The sequence below is a fragment of the Heterocephalus glaber genome, unplaced genomic scaffold, assembly GCF_053883595.1.
Source record: "Heterocephalus glaber isolate CG9 unplaced genomic scaffold, H.glaber_assembly_v1.0 deba00000470, whole genome shotgun sequence".
NCBI lineage: Eukaryota > Metazoa > Chordata > Mammalia > Rodentia > Bathyergidae > Heterocephalus > Heterocephalus glaber.
Genome location: NW_028258145.1, coordinates 14,444,384 through 14,463,024, shown reverse-complemented (window position 1 = coordinate 14,463,024; position 18,641 = coordinate 14,444,384). Strand labels below are relative to the sequence as shown.

The 18,641-nt window shown below is 39.9% G+C and overlaps 1 pseudogene across 2 annotated transcripts; it reads right to left on the bottom strand.

Annotated features, from left to right (window-relative positions):
- Positions 1-212: 212 nt before the first annotated feature.
- LOC101710410 (ER membrane protein complex subunit 5 pseudogene) lies at positions 213-17,828 on the bottom strand (annotated as a pseudogene). Of its 2 annotated transcripts, XR_015448522.1 has the most exons (4): positions 17,113-17,828; positions 5,828-10,847; positions 775-5,700; positions 213-650 (listed from the first exon to the last, which is right to left on the bottom strand). The product of XR_015448522.1 is annotated as an ER membrane protein complex subunit 5 pseudogene, transcript variant X2 (transcript). The 2 variants fall into 2 exon arrangements; XR_015448521.1 differs by lacking the exons at positions 213-650; positions 775-5,700 and having other exon boundaries at positions 10,176-10,847; positions 17,113-17,678.
- Positions 17,829-18,641: the final 813 nt, after the last annotated feature.

Genomic DNA, 18,641 nt, shown 5'->3' with positions numbered 1-18,641 from the left:
GAAGAATGATTATTAAGAATTAGGAGGAAAAGGGCCAAGGGTAGAAGGATGGATGCATATGATCAACATAAACTGTGTGGATACATAGAAAAGTTCACAGTGAATTCCGTTAATATCTGTAATTAATATGTATTCTAATAAAGTTTATAATTTAAAAATCTCTTGTCCATATTCAAAACAATTCAGATTTGGTCTCATTAACATCTCCTTTACTTTGCATGAGTCCGGAACAATGATACAACACAGATTTCTAACATATAGGCAGAATTACAAGAAGGAGCAGCTGTAGCAGCAGCCCAGGCTAGCACTTCTACTTCCCTCTGTGGTTTATGTTATGACTTGTATCACTGTGAGAGGCCAGTTTTTATGCTGTTGACAGTAATAAGTTGCAAAATCCTCAGGCTCCAGGTTGCTGATAGTGAGAGTGAAATCTGTCCCAGATCCACTACCACTGAACCGAGATGGGACCCCAGATTGTAAATTGACTGAATCATAGATCAGGAGCTTAGGAGCTTTCCCTGGTTTCTGTTGATACCACATTAAATAGGTGTTAATTTCCTGACTTGCCTGAAAAATGATGGTGACGCTGTCTTGTAGAGATGCAGACAGAGTGGGTGGAGACTGGGTCAATTGGATGTCACTCCTGTCACCTAAAATGGGCAACACACGGGAAATATATACACAGACTAATCATGTTACCAGAGGACATCTCTAGGGGCCAGGCATCACCGAGCACACTGGACTGAGAAAATTCCCCAAGTTGCCCTTCGTTACCTGGGAGCCAGAGCAGCAGGAGCCCCAGGAGCTGAACAGAGGCTCTCATGTCCATGCTGTATCCTGACTGGGACTGACTCTTGCACAGGTGGACCAGCTTTTCAAGAAGTTCTTAGGGCAGTGGGCTGTGCCCTAGGGACATGCAAATCAGCAGGGTTTGTGCAGCGCTGGACACAGCTGCAAGCATCTTTCATCTCAGCAACTCACCACAGTCCCAGTAATTCTAGATATTCTGGGTCTGATCAGAATGGCACAAATTTGCTTGAAAAAAATGTTTTCTCCCTAGTGACCATAGGGTAGATTCATTCTTCTGGCCATTGTTCCGCTGCTACCTTCAAGCTTTATCACACCTCTTGCTGTCTCTCCATCTATAACAGGGTCTGTCAGAAAACATCCCAGAAACTGAGTCACCCATTTGGGACCAATCCTAGAAATCCAGGAGCTATTCTTCTTCCTCTTATTTCCCATAGAAACTCTCCTAACCTCCTCCTTTGGGTCATGACTTCATTTCTCAACATTTGTAGAAGCATGAGATTGACACATATGGCTACAAAGGAGGTAGCATGGAGATCTGAGATGAATAAGAGGTACGCCCCAATGGGGATATTTTATCATATTTTTTCTCTTGTTATGTGTTTTTTCTAAACCATGATGCCATTTAAGAGGTAGGGATTTGTGCTCTGACTTTACTGGATAGCCTTATAGCCTTTTGTCTCTTCCATCATTTCCTGATGGTAGAGTAGATCTGTGGAACAATATGACTCATATGAAAAGGCAGAACTTCCTTGGCCATGTAAAGGTGATTAATGTAGCCACTGGTCTAAAATCTGGCACAGGTTTTATTGGGAAAGTCTGGCCTAATCCCTCTTCTATTCTGTGGAAGGGCATGTCAAGCCTGTTTATCTCTCTTTCCTTTTGGATTTGATCCTCCACGGGTGAGGGGGAAATTTTAGCTCTTAATACTCCCACTTTTGGTCTTTAAAGACTGAGGAGAATGAGAACTCTTGGGTGAATTCCTCTATTACTTGGACACAAGTGTAATGAGGAAAAAGAATAAAAAACTTTCACTGGTAAAAGACATTTAACTCTAGCTTTCTCTTGCCTATTTTTCTTTTCCTTCTGTTTTTTCTTTTCTTTCTTTTGAAGGCATGCTTTTACTAAAGACCAGACAGAGAAGGCCACCCTGAGAAAGTTTTTAGTCCCAAATTTCTCTATCTTCCTGCTCTTAATGTAGATCTGAAAACTAGGGAATATCTCCACTCTGTTCTCTTCCCCCTCTCCTTCAAAAATATTCCTTAGGCAGTGTGGACTAATGGGTTTTTTAAAGGCAAAACCATCCCAGCACAGGTGAATACATTAGCAGATCTGAAAACAGCCTTTTAGATTCACAGGGGAAGATGACGGCTTTAGGCAGAATGGACATTAAGGGAGCCAAGAGCTGCCTGTCTTGCCATAGTTTCTTTCTGGAAGTGTCACCAAGCCAACAAACACTAAATGAGAGCCAGAAGTTCCACCGAAGTTAGTATGAGCTAAAGAACTGTGAAAAGGGGAGCACTTAAGCAGGGGGAAGAGGAGTATTCCCTAGGACAACTCCAGCCCCTACTGGTTGCCCTGGTAGGATCAGAGCTGGGGGTGCCCCAGGCAAATGGTTGAAACAGGCAGGTGAAAGGGACACCTCTCCCTGCTTGTCTTCCAGAATGGAAAACTCAACTAGGCAGCTTCTCCATCCCGGGGGCTTTTATATTGACTCAATGGAACTCACTTGACGCCCAGAGCTTAAAGAAAGATTGCCCAATCTTTTTATGAATTCTGAACTCATCTTTCAGTTAGATCAGTTCTGAAAGAGAGGGAAAATGGTCAGAAGTTTCCTGTATCCAGGCACTTTTTGCTTTAAGAAGCAGTGCCGAGCTGCTCAAACAATGGAAGTTGGAGCCCATGTCACTTGCAGGCTCACAGAGCCCTGTTGAGACTCACATAGCTCCATCTAAGCCTTTTTGTCCACCCAAAAAACTCAGTGGCCACCCAGGCCCAGCAAAGCCTCCATGAGGGGACTCTACCATCTTCAGGAGATGAAATAGGGAGAGTTTGGTGTTCTCTGAGTCTACATGCCCTTTTTCTTGACAGACTTAAGATAGATGTAACAGGATTTAGGAAGGTTTCCTGATAATCCTGATAAGTACATAGAGACATTTCAAAGTTTAACTCAATCTTTCAACCTAGCATGGAAGGATATTAATCTTCTTTTAAATCAAACATTAATCCCTAATGAAAGCATGAAGGCTTACATACAGCAGAGGTCTTTTGAGATGAGTTACATATGATTTATTATAGGAGGGCAAAGGAACAGCAGCCAGGGAAAGACCATTTCCCACAGGGACTCAGGGCACCCCAGAAGACTCCACTCAGACCCTGATGACAGCAAGGATGAAAGGGCACAGTAAGTATCTCCAGGCCTGTATCTTGGAAGACTTGTGAAGGATTCATTACTAACTGCACAGAATAATTGTCTTCAACTTTTTACTATTAAATCATGCCTGTTATTAGAGGTAAAGTGCTTGGTTACAGAATACATATGTACCCTTTTTTTATCTGTTCTACCAATCTATGCCCTTTGGTTGGAAAGCTTAATCTATTTATGTTTAAGGGGATTACACATAGTAAGGATTTGCTTTTGCCACTTGTTCTTTTGGCATTTTGGACTTTCATCACCTCACTACTAGCACCTTTCCCTTTATTTGATATTTCATTGTGACACATTTTGATTCATATCCCCTTTTCTTTTTATGTATGTTACAGTTGCTTATTTGTGGTGATTCCTTTTTCTTTTTTGATACTACAGATTTTAAATGTAACATCTGAAACTTATTGAAATATGTCTTAAATTTATGCCATTTTAACCTCAATCACCTTAACCTAATCCACCTCTTTCTCATCTTCACTTCATGTGTGCTACTAATATCACAAATTAAATCTTGATGTATGGTGTACCACTTAATATAGTGTGAATATTCCTTGTGATATGTTGACTGGATTAAGAAATGCCCAGGAGATTAGTGAAGTACACATCTGATGTGTCTGGGTGTGTCATGGTTTATGACCTTGGGTACTATAATACATGACCTCTGGCCCCTTTCCTCTGACATTTTTTCCCTCTTCAGCTTCCTGACTGCCATGAACCAAGGATCTTTGCTCTGCCATGCTCTTTCTCAAAGAAGTTCCATTTTGGAGCTCAGAAATCATGGGCTGAATGCCCTGAAACCATGAGCCAAATTAAACCTCTACACCTTCAAGTAGTGAATGTCAGATTTTGTGTCCCAGGAAGAAAAATTTGACTAACACAATCATCATTATTTTATGTATTTTTAATGTTTTTAGAAAATAAAACTGTACAATTACAGTTATATTAGTTTCATATAATCCTATGTTTGCTTTTATCAGAGAATTTATGTTTTCAAATGGCATCTAGTGATTTTGGAGCCTCTTTATTTTGATTTCAAACACTTCATTTCATATTTTTTATAAGGTAAAACTAGTGATAATGGACTCCTTACACTTTAGTTTGTCTGGAAATGTTTTAATTGATCCTAATTTATGCATGGTAATTTTTCCAGATATTGAATTATCATTTTCATTATTTTCAATATAACATTGTTAAAATGAAAACAATGGAATATTAATTTTTATGAGAGTAACATGATTAGTATTTCACAGCCTTCACCAAATCTGGTAGGAGAGCAATTCAACTTCACAGAGGTTTGTGTGCCACCTTTTCTTGATGCAGAATGAGTGAGTTTTGTCCTCTTAATCAGGACAACTACCACCTGTGCACATGATAAAATTGGAATTTACACACTTTAATATATTATTTTGTTATGAATAAGTTGCTTTGTCCAATGGTTATTGTTAAGAGCTTTTTGACATTGATGACAACACTCAGAAAGTCTTCAAATGATATTTGTGGGAGAAAAAGATTCACAAGAAAGACAAATGGATTTATACAAAATCACTGTTTTCCCAATGTTGTTAGGTTCACTATAGTCAACTAAATACCCATTATTAGTCTGATCTGTACTACAATATTAGTGGCCTGGCCAAAAGGGATCAGAATTCTTGGAAAGGTGGTTGCTTAGAAGTTATAAAAATCACCTTATTCAGAGGAAGAGATAAAGAGAAGAAACAGAAAAATCATCCCACTTCTTTTGCATTTTCAGATCCATCTGGGACCACAAACTATTGAATCATGCTGCTCTCAATCAGGGAAGCTTTTCCTCAGTCTTCCTGGAGACACTCTCACAGATGCATCCAAAAATACACTTTTCTAATACTCTAGGTGTCTTTCAATCAAGTTAACACCCTAAATTAATCATACTAATGTCTTAACTTCACTATGCAGAGGTAATAATCTCTGTTAATTAAAACAAGAAACATATTTGTCAGTTCTCTGCTGGTGAGCTTGAGGTAGAAAAAAATCTTAAGGAAAAGAGCAGCTTCCCTGAACCCTTACCAAAATTACTTTTATGGCTGCATAGGAGGAAAGTTTCAGCAGACAGAGGCACCAGTAGGAGCAGCTGATGCAGCCCAGCTTCATACTTCCCTAGATGATTTATGCTATGACTTATATCACTGTGGGAGGGTAATTGTAACTCTGCGCACAGTAATAAACTGCAACATCTTCAGGTTTCAGGCTACTGATGGTGAGAGAATAATCTGCCCCAGATCCACTGCCACTGAACCTTGGTGGGACCCCAGATTGCAAATTAGATGCAGAATAGATTAGAAGCTTAGGAACTTTCCCTGCTTTCTGCTGATACCATTCTAAATTGCTGTAAATATCCTGACTGGCCTGGCAAGTGATGGTGACTCTGTCTCCTGGTGACACAGAGAGGAAGAATGGAGACTGGGTCATCTGGATGTCACATATGGCACCTGAAATTGGAAGCATAAAAAACGAAGATACACATCATCAATTCATGTTATAAGAAAACTTCCTTGACGGGCCAGGCTGCACTAATCACACAAGGCTGAGTAAATTCACAGTAGTGTCCCTCCTTACCTGGGAGCCAGAGCACCAGGAGCCCCAGGAGCTGAGTGGGGGCCCTCATGTTCATGCTGTGTCCTGACTGGGACTGACTCCTGCAAAGGGAGTGAGCAGCCTATGAAGAAGTCCTCAGGGAAGTGGGCTGTGCCCTGGGAACATGCAAATCAGCAGGGCCTGGGCAGGGCCGGGCACAGCTGCAGGGCTGTCTCATCTCAGTAACTCAGCACAGGCCTAGGGCCCTAGGTGTCCCATGCAAGACCAGGGTAGTGAAGATTTGTTTCAGTAGTTTGTGTTTTCCCCTGGGGTTACAGGATGGAATCAGTCAGTTGCCCTGTGGTTAGTGATCTATTGATCTCTTCAGGGTTCTAAACAAGTGGGTTTTTCTTATTACTAATTACAAGTCTGTGTAATGACTCTTGGAGATAGGAGGAATTAAGGAAAACATGGATCTTTCATTCTTAAGATATAAAGAGAGAAATTAAGATAAGAGTAGATTTTATAAACTATTTAAAGGAGTCTGGGTTCCTCCAGACAGTGAGGCAACATGCCTAAGACCCTAAGGGAGGATGTACTCAAGTATGGTTTCCAGCCATTCATAACCCAATCTCTCCAAAATAAACACAGAAGCATTTGATACTGACTGGACTCTTCTAAACATCAGACAGAAGTCATAGGCAAGCTCATCCTCTGAAGTATATTTTTTAATAAATTACAATAATTTAAAAACAAATGAGAAGCTGTGCACGGTGACAGAAGTCTGTAATCCCAGTATCCTGGGAGGCTGAGGCTGGAGGATCACAAATTTGAGCCCAGCCTGCAAAACTTAATGACACAACAAGTTTCTGCCTCAAAATAAAATAAGTAAATAAACAAATATGGGCTTGGAAGGTAGCGCAGTGTGAAGGTGGGTTCAGTCCCCAGTATCATATAAATCAATCAATCTAATCAATAAATTGAGAGAAACTACCCTAAGTCATAAACAGAAGTCTGAATGTTGGAAAATTTAGAACTGGTATAGTGGTTTGGTGACAGCAGAAGACCGAGAGCCTTTCTGTATTTCTGCATCACAATGACATTTCAATCTTTCCCTTAAAATCTCATGACATTGAAGGGCTGTAGTGACTCTGAGCAGTAAATATTCTCCTAATAATTCCTAGAAGAAACTCAGGGCAAAATTCTATATTTTTCCTCTTTTAAAAAGAATCTTTCACAGCAACTGTTTACCATACTCACTACCTTTGAACTTATTTCTCAACTGATTACAAGTGCCTTTGAATCCCTGGGCCTGTCTTGGTCTAGAAGTGGCTTACTGTGATTATTATACACTGGACAAAGCTGGTGCTCAGTAAGCCAAAGGAAAGTAGGCGTAGTGGTTGTGTTGGTATGTTTTTAAATGTCCTATTTTAAAGGTCACTATGCTCATACTTTTAAGTTAGATAGGTAAGAGATGAAATTTTCATCTGCTGAGGTTGGAACAAGCCAGGCCCAATGGAGGATATGAAGTCAAATTTCTAATTATTCAAGTAGTAATGGTGGCTTCCACAAGTGTGGAAATGGAGCCTATAAATTCTAGGCCAGGACATACTTTCAGGCACTGGAATGAATGGGAGATTGGAACAGGGGCCTCAAACCAGGGCTGAGGTCAGGCTTGCAAATGGTGAGAGCTGCTGGGCTCTGGCCCTAGGCTGTGAAGGAAGTAGCTGCTTTTCTGACCCATGTGGCTAAGAACCTGGTAGGGGGAGGGAGGGCACAGAAGGAAAGTCCTCAACCTCCCCTCCCCAAGGTGCTGAACCAAGGGAAATTTCACACTCAGGATAAGAGTGTGAAAGAGCAGGACCTCAGTCAGAGCTGGGCTGGCTATTCTCAGAGCTATTCCCACCAATCCTAAGGGGACAAAAACAAGATAACAAGAAAATATTTCATCCCAGAGTCTTACTTCAGTAAACCTGTTTTGTTCTGAAAGATGAGTAGCACCTATCAAAAAAACCCCGTATATATCATGTATCCATTTGGTGCAAGTAATAAAGAAATTAATGTATTAATAAAGTATAATTATTTTGGTTTTTTGTTTTGGTACTGAGAATCGAACTCAGGGCCTTGTGGTTGCCAGGCAGGCACTACACCACTGAGCTACATCCCCAGCCCTGTAAAGTATAACTTTAATTGTTTCTATAATGAAACATTTTAAATTTTGGCAAGTTGAGTGTGAATATTGAGAATTCAATGAGTGCATCACCACCAAGCCCTTCCCCATTGCAGAGCCTGAGCATCATAAAATTCAGGACCTTCCCTCAGACCCCGTGGACCACGTAGTGACCCACCAACTGCTACATGACCATTGAGAGAAGAGGAACAGATCTGAAATCACAGCTCCTTTCCTACTGTCATACTTGCCCTCCTCTATGGGACACTTTGAGCGTATCTCTTCCTATTCCCCAGAGATTTCAGTGGGTTCTGTCCCCTCCTACTTAGAATTCACAAGGCTACTTCATCCTTACTGCATTCAGAATCACAGCTGTTGTTCCATTGCTGATGTCCATTGCTGATGTAACTCCAAACATCCTCATGGTAGGGCCATGTTTTCAGGGTATAGCTATGAATGATCACAAAGAAAACAGAAAATATGCAGGAAGTGGCACATGGGGGAGACATGGCCTACTGTGAAGAGTCCCAGCTGCTATACGGTCTCAGGGGCTGAACAGAGATCTGTACTAGGTTCCTGTTTGATAAGGGGAAAGTGTTACTTCTGCTTTCCCAGGGTTTCTAAGATCAAGTCCTTGTGCTTTGTTTACTGTTAAGTTTGTTCACCACCTAATGACAGGTTCGTGATTTAGCTAGCATTTTACAAGATTTTCCTTTTGGGTCCTTATATATTGATTTGAAAACTTCTCATTTTCATGAATGTGATCTTACTAGGCCAGATTCTGTATGATACTTAAATAATTCCTCTTCTCAAATGTCAAAATATTTAAGGACAAAAGATGATTAAGTTCACTTGGAATTCTGAAAAGTGTTCTCAGGACAGTTAAAATGCTAAATTGTATGATCCACTTAAGAGGTCCAAGACGGAGTTTTGAGAAAAAACAGGGGGCTCTGAGCAACCCCACGAGGAAGGGTGCAATGGTACACAGTGGGCAGAGGCTGACAGCTCCTGGTCTAGATCTTTGCCTTTCCCATCCCAGAAACCCTTCTAGAACTGGCTGTGAGAATCCCAAAAGCTCAGATGGGTCCTGTGCAGAGCTTCCATGTTCAGCAATATGGCTGCTGAGGCAGCAGGGGCAGTCTCAGGTACACTGTGACTCTGCATTCTGCCACCTCCCATACCATCTGCACAGGGTTTTGAGAAGGGGAACTGACTTGTCTCCAGAGCTCAGAGAACACCCCTGCTTCACCTGCCACCTCTTCCTTTGAAGCTGCTCTTGACCATCAGATTTGTGTATGACAGTTTGGACAATACCTGTTAGACACGGTTACACAGTTTTTAGTCAAAAACAATGAATCTGGAGAGAACAAAGCTAGTGTTCAGTAAGCCAAAGGAGGGGACCGGCTGCTGTGTATGTGTTAAGGAGTGTGGCCCCATTTTAAAGTTCAATGCATATCTAAGACATAAATCTGGTGTGGTTGAAAGAAGTCAGGTCCTGAAGATGACAAAGTCAAATTTCAATTATCAAAGAGGCAACGCTGGCTTCAATAAGTGTGGAAATGTGGCTTGTGAATTGAAGGCCAGCACAGACATGCAGGCACTGGAATAAATGTGAGTTTTGGAAAAGAGACCTCAAACCAGGACTTGGTTTGAGGTCAAGCCTGAGTGGCAGAAAGCTCTGGACTCTGGCCCAGGGTTGTAGAGGAAGTGATTTCTCTCCTGAGGGATGGGTTGAGGACCTGCTGGAGCCAAGGGCTCTGCTCATGGGTCAGCCTGGAAAGGGATCTAGGGAAGGAAAGTGCCAACACCCATGTCACTGAACCAACCCGAGCCACAGCCAGGACAAGGGCCTGAAAGACCAGGGACTCACAGCTAGGCCTGGCCTTTTTTTTTTTTTTTTTGGTACCAGGGATCGAACTCAGGACCTTGAGTTTGCAAGGCAGGCAGTGGCACCACGGAGCTAAATCCTGGGCCCTGGGCCTGGCTTCTTAGGGGCCACTTTTTCACATTCTGCTCTCACTGGTCCTGGGGGACTGAGAATCTGATACAGCCAGAGAGGACAATTAGCAAATGTGTCCACCCACAGTCTTGTCTGAATCAGATATAGAGATATACATACATATAAAGAGAATATACATTTCAGATAATATATTCATGTAAACTATATACCCATATTATAATACATGTTGAATATTCATAGGTACATAGATATAACATGAATTTCTGTCAAAGTAAATGATTCTAAATTTAATGAATTGACCATATACATTAGATCCCCTCCAGATCCACCGCCTCAGGGCTGCTTCCTGACAACACAGCCCGGGTCATGAAGCTCAGCATCCACCATCATCAACAGGACAGGCAGAACTGGGTCCTGCACATTGCAGGAGACTCTGCATGCCCTGTGGGGGATCCACTAGTGACACAAAGTAGCAGGTGTCACAGAGATGGGCAGTAGGTCTGGCCTGGAAATGCAGTTTTATGTCCAGAGGCAGCTTCTTCCCTGGTGGCTTCTGTCACACAGGGCACAACACAGCACATATGGCTTAGTGGCTAGTAAGTCAGAGGAAAATCACTCCACAACCCACTGGCAGCCTGCTGAGCAACATGCTGACTCAGTTCAGTCTTCATGGGAAATGTGGCTGCCAGAACTGATTACAACAGTTCATGTCAGTCCCATGTGTAAGCTTATGATCCTTCCACAAGTACGCAAAGTGGAGTCAGAACTAGAGGTCAACAATGTTCCAGAATGTGAGAGGAAAAGGCCTCTAAACTCAAAGAGGTGAATATCCAATGTGAAATACAGGTGATTTGTCCTTGTGTCTTCAGAGTAAGAAGGGGCAGAAACCTCTGAAGTCTAAACTCGATGATGCTGGTGAGACTGGAGGTCTCCTGTAAGGAAGGATTCGGGAGGGTAAGAAATTAGATTTCAGAGCTGTCCCCCAGCTTATTCCACTGACATGGCCAAAGTTCATCAGCAGTTACTCTAGAGGAGAAGCACCTAGGTGAGGTCTGTGCCCAAGGATGGACAGGAAAATAGGCACATATCATGATGGCAGCACATACAGATGCCCAGAGTGACATCTCTTCCTGACCCACCTCCCTGACATCCTGTCCGGGGATACTATGAGTGAGCAAGCACATCCTGGAGCTTGGCTTCATTGTTGCCACGGACAGACTCAGAGACTGTTAATATTCTTCCTGGCTCTGTAGATGATATGACCTTCTCTAAAGGGACTCAGAGATTAATACTGCAGATGGGATCCACATGATGTTCCCACTGCTATCTGCATGGGAAGCAATCACGAGGATCTCCAAATATTAGTACTAAGCAAACAATTTATTCAGTGGATGCAATTCTAATTAGCAAATCTAGCAGGTGAAAAACTTCATCTGCAAAGAAATTTTGTACTTGATGCAAATACACTGAGGATGAACCTTTCTCAGTAAGAATCAGAGCATAAGGTTGAGAATTACACTGGGTCCCCATGTCCGCAAAGTGACTCTTGAGGCTGATTCTAAAAGAGGATAGGGATGGTGTATTAGTCCACTTGACTTCAATAGGGAACCAAAATATACTAGGTTGGGTGGCTTAAACAAGAGATATACAATTTTTCACAGCTCTGGTCTGAGAAGTCCAAAATCAAGATTCAGAATATACTCATTTCTATTTTAGGCTCTGTTCTTATCTACTTATCTTGCAGTGTTATCAGACAGCTTTTCTTTGACTTAAGATCACAGGTAGTGATAAAGTCTCTTCTTACCCGAAGATCTAGACAGGAGCATTATAGTATTAGCTCCCACCTGTATGACTTCATTTAAGCTTCATTCCTTTCCTTCAAATACACCAAAACTGTTGTAAGACTTCAACATACGCATCTGGGAGACACAAGGCAGTCCTTAAGACATGGGCTTTGGGAACACAGACAAGGTAGCGGCTAGGGACAACTCCCAGCTTCTAGTCTGAGCACAGAATGGGTATTCTCTGCAGCCAAGCACCCTGGTTGCTCCTTCCATGTGTCTCTGGTCACACCAGAGATCCTGTCCACTCCTGCAGGCTCCCTGTTGATAACAGGACACTATCACTTCACTACTTCTCTAATATTTCTGAGTCCCTATCGCTTTCGATACATACTTGAAACAGGCAACTGAAAGTTATTGGTATAAATTTAGGAAGAAATTTGGAGTGCTCATTTGGACAAAGGTATACAAGGTGCTAGCCAAGTTACACATTTTAAAACTGCTGTGTCAATTATTTGCCAAATTATTTGGCATCATTTTTGGTATGATTTTTGACTGGATAAAAAGAGATAAGATTTCAATATCTACTCTAGAGACTAGCCAAAATATTATAAGCAGCATTATATCTTGAATGCTTGGCAAAAAAATACTTTACCAAAAGATTAACTGAGAAACCTATTAGGTATCTGGGCCTCAAACCTTAAATCTGCTGATTTATCACCACTTCCTATCACTGTAATAAGTTCTCAAGATGAGATTTTTCACTCTACAAAGAAATCCATATTTGGGAAGTCAGTCACAAAAGATATATAAAAAAATCTTGTTTTGAGACTGGGTCTCTACTATGCAGTTCAGGCTGGCTTTCAAATCACTACGTAGCCCAGGCTATCCTGGAACTCTCAATGACACCCTGCTTCAGCCTCCAGAATAAATCCACTTACATTAAATGATCAGAATATACATTATCTACAAGAAAAGAAAGTAGATCAGTGATTGCTGGGGGTGAGTAATGGAAGGAAATAAAAGGGGACTGCTATATGGTTTAGAGTTTTTTGGGGGGTAATGTTCTAAATTTGATTGTGATCACAGTTGCACAACTTTGTGAATATATTTTTAAAATAACTTAATTATACCCACTACATAAAGTGAATTATAAGTTATATGAATTATCTCAGGAACAGTGCTACAAAAACATTAAGAAAAGAAAGCCTCAAGAGAGAAGAAAACAAAAGGCTCTCATCAAGTAGCATCTGAGGAAACAACAGACAAGCCTGATATAAGAGGCTGGTTTTTCACACAATATTTTGACCTCATTATTATCACTTTAATCCCTGACTTCACATTTCTAAATTATTTTTAAGTTATCAACAAATTCTAACTTTGTTCTGATTAGAAAGCAGAGTCAGTGTTCCACAGATTGGACTGGTAGATGAAACAATAAAAAAGTACAATGATGAAGTAATCTTGTCCTTTGCATTATCATGTAGGCCAAAAGAGCCAACATTCATTTCTAATGGAAAAAATGCCATAAACTGTAAGGGCATCTTATAACTCTTGCCTAAACAAATTTCCTTTTCAAACCTGTAGTTATTCCACTTACACAACTCAACAAAAGTAAGGTTTTTATACCTGCACAATTCAACAGAAGCAATGTTTTCTACAAAAAATCAAGTTGAGCTTCCCAGTTTTTTAGCTCAAAAGCTAAAATTTTCTTACAAATAAAATTACTGTTTCTGAAAAAATTCAACTCTGTATCCTGATCTTCACTTTCAATACCATCAGTGCAGACAGAAAATGGTAAGCCTTGCTATCATGAAATCAACCAATAACAAATGCTGGTGGGGCTGTGGAGAAAGAGGAACCCTGCTCCACTGCTGGTGGGAGTGTAGACTGGTGCAACCACTGTGGAAATCAGTATGGAGATACCTCAAAGAACTAGGACTGGAAGTCCCATTTGAAACCGCTATTCCACTGCTGGGGATCTTCCCCAAAGAATTAAAAGAATCATACCACAGTGATATATGTGTGCCCATGTTCACAGCAGCACAGTTTGTCATAGCTAAAACTTGGAAACAGCCCAAATGCCCATCAACTGGAGACTGGATAAAGAAAATGTGTTTTTTTATAAAATAGAGTACTACTCAGCCATAAAAAATGAGAAATTAGAGACATTTATAGCTAAGTGGATGCATATTGAGGTGATACTCTTAAGTGAAATAAATAGGACACACATGTGTAAATACCAAATAGTTTCTCTGGTGTAAGAAACTGAAAGTGTAAATAAGGACTAAATGTATAATAGGTAATGTGAAATAGGAAGAAAAGGGGCAAAGGGGAAGGAAGTGGGAGGGCTAGGGGAAAGGATAGAAGGGAATGGGATTAATATGAGAAAATGGAAAAATAGGAACAAAATCTTGGTAAATAGGGTGGAATGGAGGGGTTGAAGGGAGGGCTGGGCAAGGGTGAAAAATAAGAACCAAGAGAGACTATGTAAAGGTGCAAATTTCCAATGATGAATATCATTATATTGTATACCTAAAATGTACCAATGATTAGAATGAATAATCGATAACGTAAAATAGGAAGAAAAGGTCCAAAGGGGTAGGGGTATTGGGAGGGGCAGGGGAAAGGAAAGAAGTGAAAGGAAAAATGATGAGAAATGGAAAAAATGGAAATAAAGTCTTAAAAAAAAAAAGAAACAAATCACATACAAAGGAAAGCCCATCAGAACCACAGCAGACTTCTCAATGCAAACCATCAAGGCAAGAAGAGCTTGGACTGACATATTCCAAGCCCTAAAAGAAAACAGCCTCCAACCCAGATTGATGTACCCTGCAAAACTGTCTTTCAAAATTGATGGAGAAATAAGATACTTTCCTGACAAAGAGCACCTCAGGAACTTCATGAATACCAAACCGGCACTCCAAAAAATTTTAGACAATACCCTAGGAAAATACAATGAGGATCGCAACCCCAGAAAACCCAGCAGAATGAATCCATTGGGTGTGACAAATTAAATGCAAAGCGGGAGAATCCAACAAAAAGAAAAAGTCATGACAAGGCTTTTAAAACTTTTGACTTCATCTCCCTAATGAGTGTATAATTCAATCTTATTATTGTACTGATTAGTATTTTTCTGATTCTAGAATTGCACACCATTCCTTGTGCTGTACTGGCTATTTATCATCTTATGTCTACATTTTAATTGGGTTGTCTGTTAATGAGCTCTAAGAATTATTTATATAGTCTGCTCATAAGTTATATGCATTGTAAATATGGTCTGTTTAAGGACTACTTTTCATTTTAATGATGTCATTTAAAGTTCTAAATTTTGATGGAATCTTACTTATCAATTTTTTTTTTATACATCATGTTTTTTGTATCTTAGGTAGTTCTTGCCTACACTGAATTCATAAATATTTTCCCTTATAATTTCTTCTTAAAGTTTTATACGTTTAGGCTTTCTTATTTAGGTTCATAGATCCCTTCAAGTTATTTTCATGTATCGAAAAAAAGAGTGGAGGCTAATTTTTCATATACGGATAGCAGGTGGTCTAGTGCTATTTGCCGAAGACACTATCTCTTCCTTGGCTCTTGAATAGAGTTTATATTCTACAAAATGCTAATGTTAAATAATCTTTCAGAACTCAGTGGACCATATATGTGTGGTTCTATTTCTAGATTCTCTGTTTTATTCAAATGATCTATATGTCTTTCCTTACACCAACACTGCCTTGATTACTGTAGCTTTAGAAGAAGTCTTAAAATTAGGTACTAAACATCTTCCAACAATTTGTTTTTATTTTTGGCTTTTCTGGGTCCTTTGTACTCCTACATAACTTTTAAATTTCAATATCCAGTTCTTCATTTATAGCAAGTATACACAGACCTGAATTTTTATATATACCTTGTGTTTTCTAATCCTGCTAAATTCAAGTACAAGTTCTAGGGGCTCCTAGAGATTTCTTAGTATTTTCTCTGTAGATCATTTCATGTACATATAAAGATTTTGCTTCTGCCGTGCCAATCCTAGCCTAGTTTTGTCATTTTATTGCCAGACTATTTTGGTTTAGACCTATGTTTCAAAGTCTAATGGACAGATGAAGAGTAGGCATATCTGTCCTTGTTCCCCACCTTAGGGAGAAAGCATTGTATCTTCTTCATTCATATAAGGCATTTTCACTGGAAGTATGGAGTACATGTCTTTGATCTGTTGAGAAGGTTCTGTTCTACTTCTAGTCTCCTGATAGCTTTTACCATGAACAGCTATATTTAGTTCCAAAGGGGTAGGGGTAGTGGGAGGAGCAGGGAAAAGGAAAGAAGGGAAAGGAAAAATGCTGAGAAATGGAAAAAATGGAAATAAAGTCTTTGTAAATAGGGAAGGGTGGAGGGGGTGAAGGGAGGGCTAGGAATGGGGAAAAAATAAGAATCAAGATGCATTATGTAAAGGTACAATTCCCAATGAGAAATGTAATTGTGTTGCATACCTAAAATGTACCAATAAATGAATTTAACAACAACAACAAAAAAGAAAATGGTAAGCCTTCTATAAATAAGAAGCTACATAATTTCTTAAATGACCTTACTTTTCTAAACACAAAAAAAAGTTCCACATATTTAGAATATATCTGGCCTAATTCCTTTAAGTCTCCCTTTAGATTATTGAGAAGTTTCTTTTGTTTTCACTAATTTACTATCTTAGTATGAAATAATCTAAGACTTGGAAAGTTAAACTGACTCAATCAGTTTTCCTCACTGATTACTATTCTTCTACACAGGATAATGAAATCATCTAAATGGCTTTGGGGTGTATCAACTATTCTCACACCATATAATCTGGGAAATCCTTTACAGCTAACTGAAGAGAATATAAGTAGCTTTATACCAAGCTGAGCTTGTTAAGTATATTTATTATGCCAGATTTTCTGACATAAAAATTGCTCACTTGCACATAATTTCAGAGAATTGATCAAACAGGAAAGCTGATGGTAGAAAGCATATGGGAAAGGAGTGGAGAAGTCATGGATAAATTAAAAACTGGCAAATATCTGCAAAAGCAGAAAAACTCTTTAGGGGTCAGAAGAATGAGAAGTCACCATTTTGAAATTAGATAAGAACTTTGGACCATGTTACTAAAATTCAGGCTGAAAAATGCGGAAATCACACAGTATCTCTAAAAATTATTCCTAAAAACTATAGTGCAAAAGAAATCTAAGAAAATCACGAAAACCACCAACATTTTTCATGTGCTCAGTGACTTTTACAAAAGGTGCAAATTTGTTTCAAATGAAAAAATTCCTATAGGAAAGATCAAAGACCCACCATTAACAATCTCATTAACAGTGTACAAACAAAACCACATTTTTTTAAAACCATGTTTGAAAGGTAAATGCTGATTGGGGGGAGTGTTTCATACCCCAAACTCCAACATTCAGCTGTATCCAGTCCTGATATTACAGTTTGTAAAAATCTTAACTGTGCGGTGACTCCTGTTTTCGTAACTTCAATGAGGCGTCATAGTTCAATGCAACTTGGCTTGAAGCATTTGTTGTATCCGAAGGCCTAAACAGTACTCGACCACGATGATTAAATACATAAAAGGACGGGTGATTTCTTAAGGTGTCAAATGTCTTATTCTTCAGTTCTGAAGTGGCATTCATGTCTTTAAACTCTCCTGCGATATGAACTATACCGTAACATGTAAATGCAAAGGCCAGAAGTGTCTGAAGAACTATATCTACCGGCAGCGATTCATCTTCCTTTTCTGTTAATCGCATATAAGAACGATGCTGCGCAGCGGAAAAGGCAGCGTGGGCTAGGGCAAAGAGGGCAAGGCCTACCAGTCCCTTCCACAGCGACGGCGCCATGACTCTGAAGGAGCAGCAGCACAAAAGGAAAAAGATCAGGTATTACAAGCTCTTCCCTTCTTCTACTTGCGAAGTGCGCGTGGCGTCTCGGAAAGATGACGTCCTGGACGCCCTGTCCGCGCCGCTGCGCGGAAAGATAGCGTCGCCGACGCCCTGTAAACCCCGTGGCGCCGGAAGAAGTGGTCGCGGAATCCCTGTCTGCGCGGCGGTGCAGAAAGGTGACCTTACAGATGCCTTGGACCGAAGCACCTTAGTGGTGCAAACACTACAGAATCCTGAGAAAGCGGAAATAGGAATGCCGGGAGGAAAGCGACGGCGAGCTGTTTTTTTGTTTGTTTTTAATATTTAGTTCATCATATTTGTTAATTTTTCACTTTCCTTTGTGATGTTTGTAATTTAATTTCATTACTATCAGAGAAGATACTTAGAATGCTTTCATTTTCTTAAATTTATTAAGATTCTTTTAATAACCTAATGTATCGTGTGTGCTGGAGAATGTTTCATGTGAATTTGAATAAAAATGCGCTCTACTGCTGGAGTTAGAGTGTTCTCTATGTGCATGTTAGGTCCAGTTCTACAGTGTTGACAGTAAGACTTTTTCCTTTTCCTTCCTGATCGTGTCTGACTCTTCTTTTTCTTAATTTTTATTGGTAAATTTTAGATACACATATTGATAACATTCATCCTAGGGAATTTGTACCTGTGCATGATATATCTAGCCTATTTTAAACCCATTCTCCTCTACCTTCAACCCCTCAGTGTTCCTCTCCTTATTTACAAAAAGCTTTGTTTCCATTTTTTCCTTCTATTCTCTTTTTTTCTTGTCCCTTCTTTTCTCCCTCTACCTCCCTTCTTCCCCTTCTCATTGAAACATTTTCATTTCCCAATACCTATTATAAATTTTGGATCTTGATTACACTTGGGGTTTCTCACAGCAGAGAAACAATATGGTATTTATAAACACCTGGTTCTTCTATGCATTATCAAAAGTACCATACTGAAATCTCCAACTATTATTGTATCATTATCTGTTTCTCCTTTTGGTTCAATCGGTGTTTGTTACCTTTAATTTAGAGCT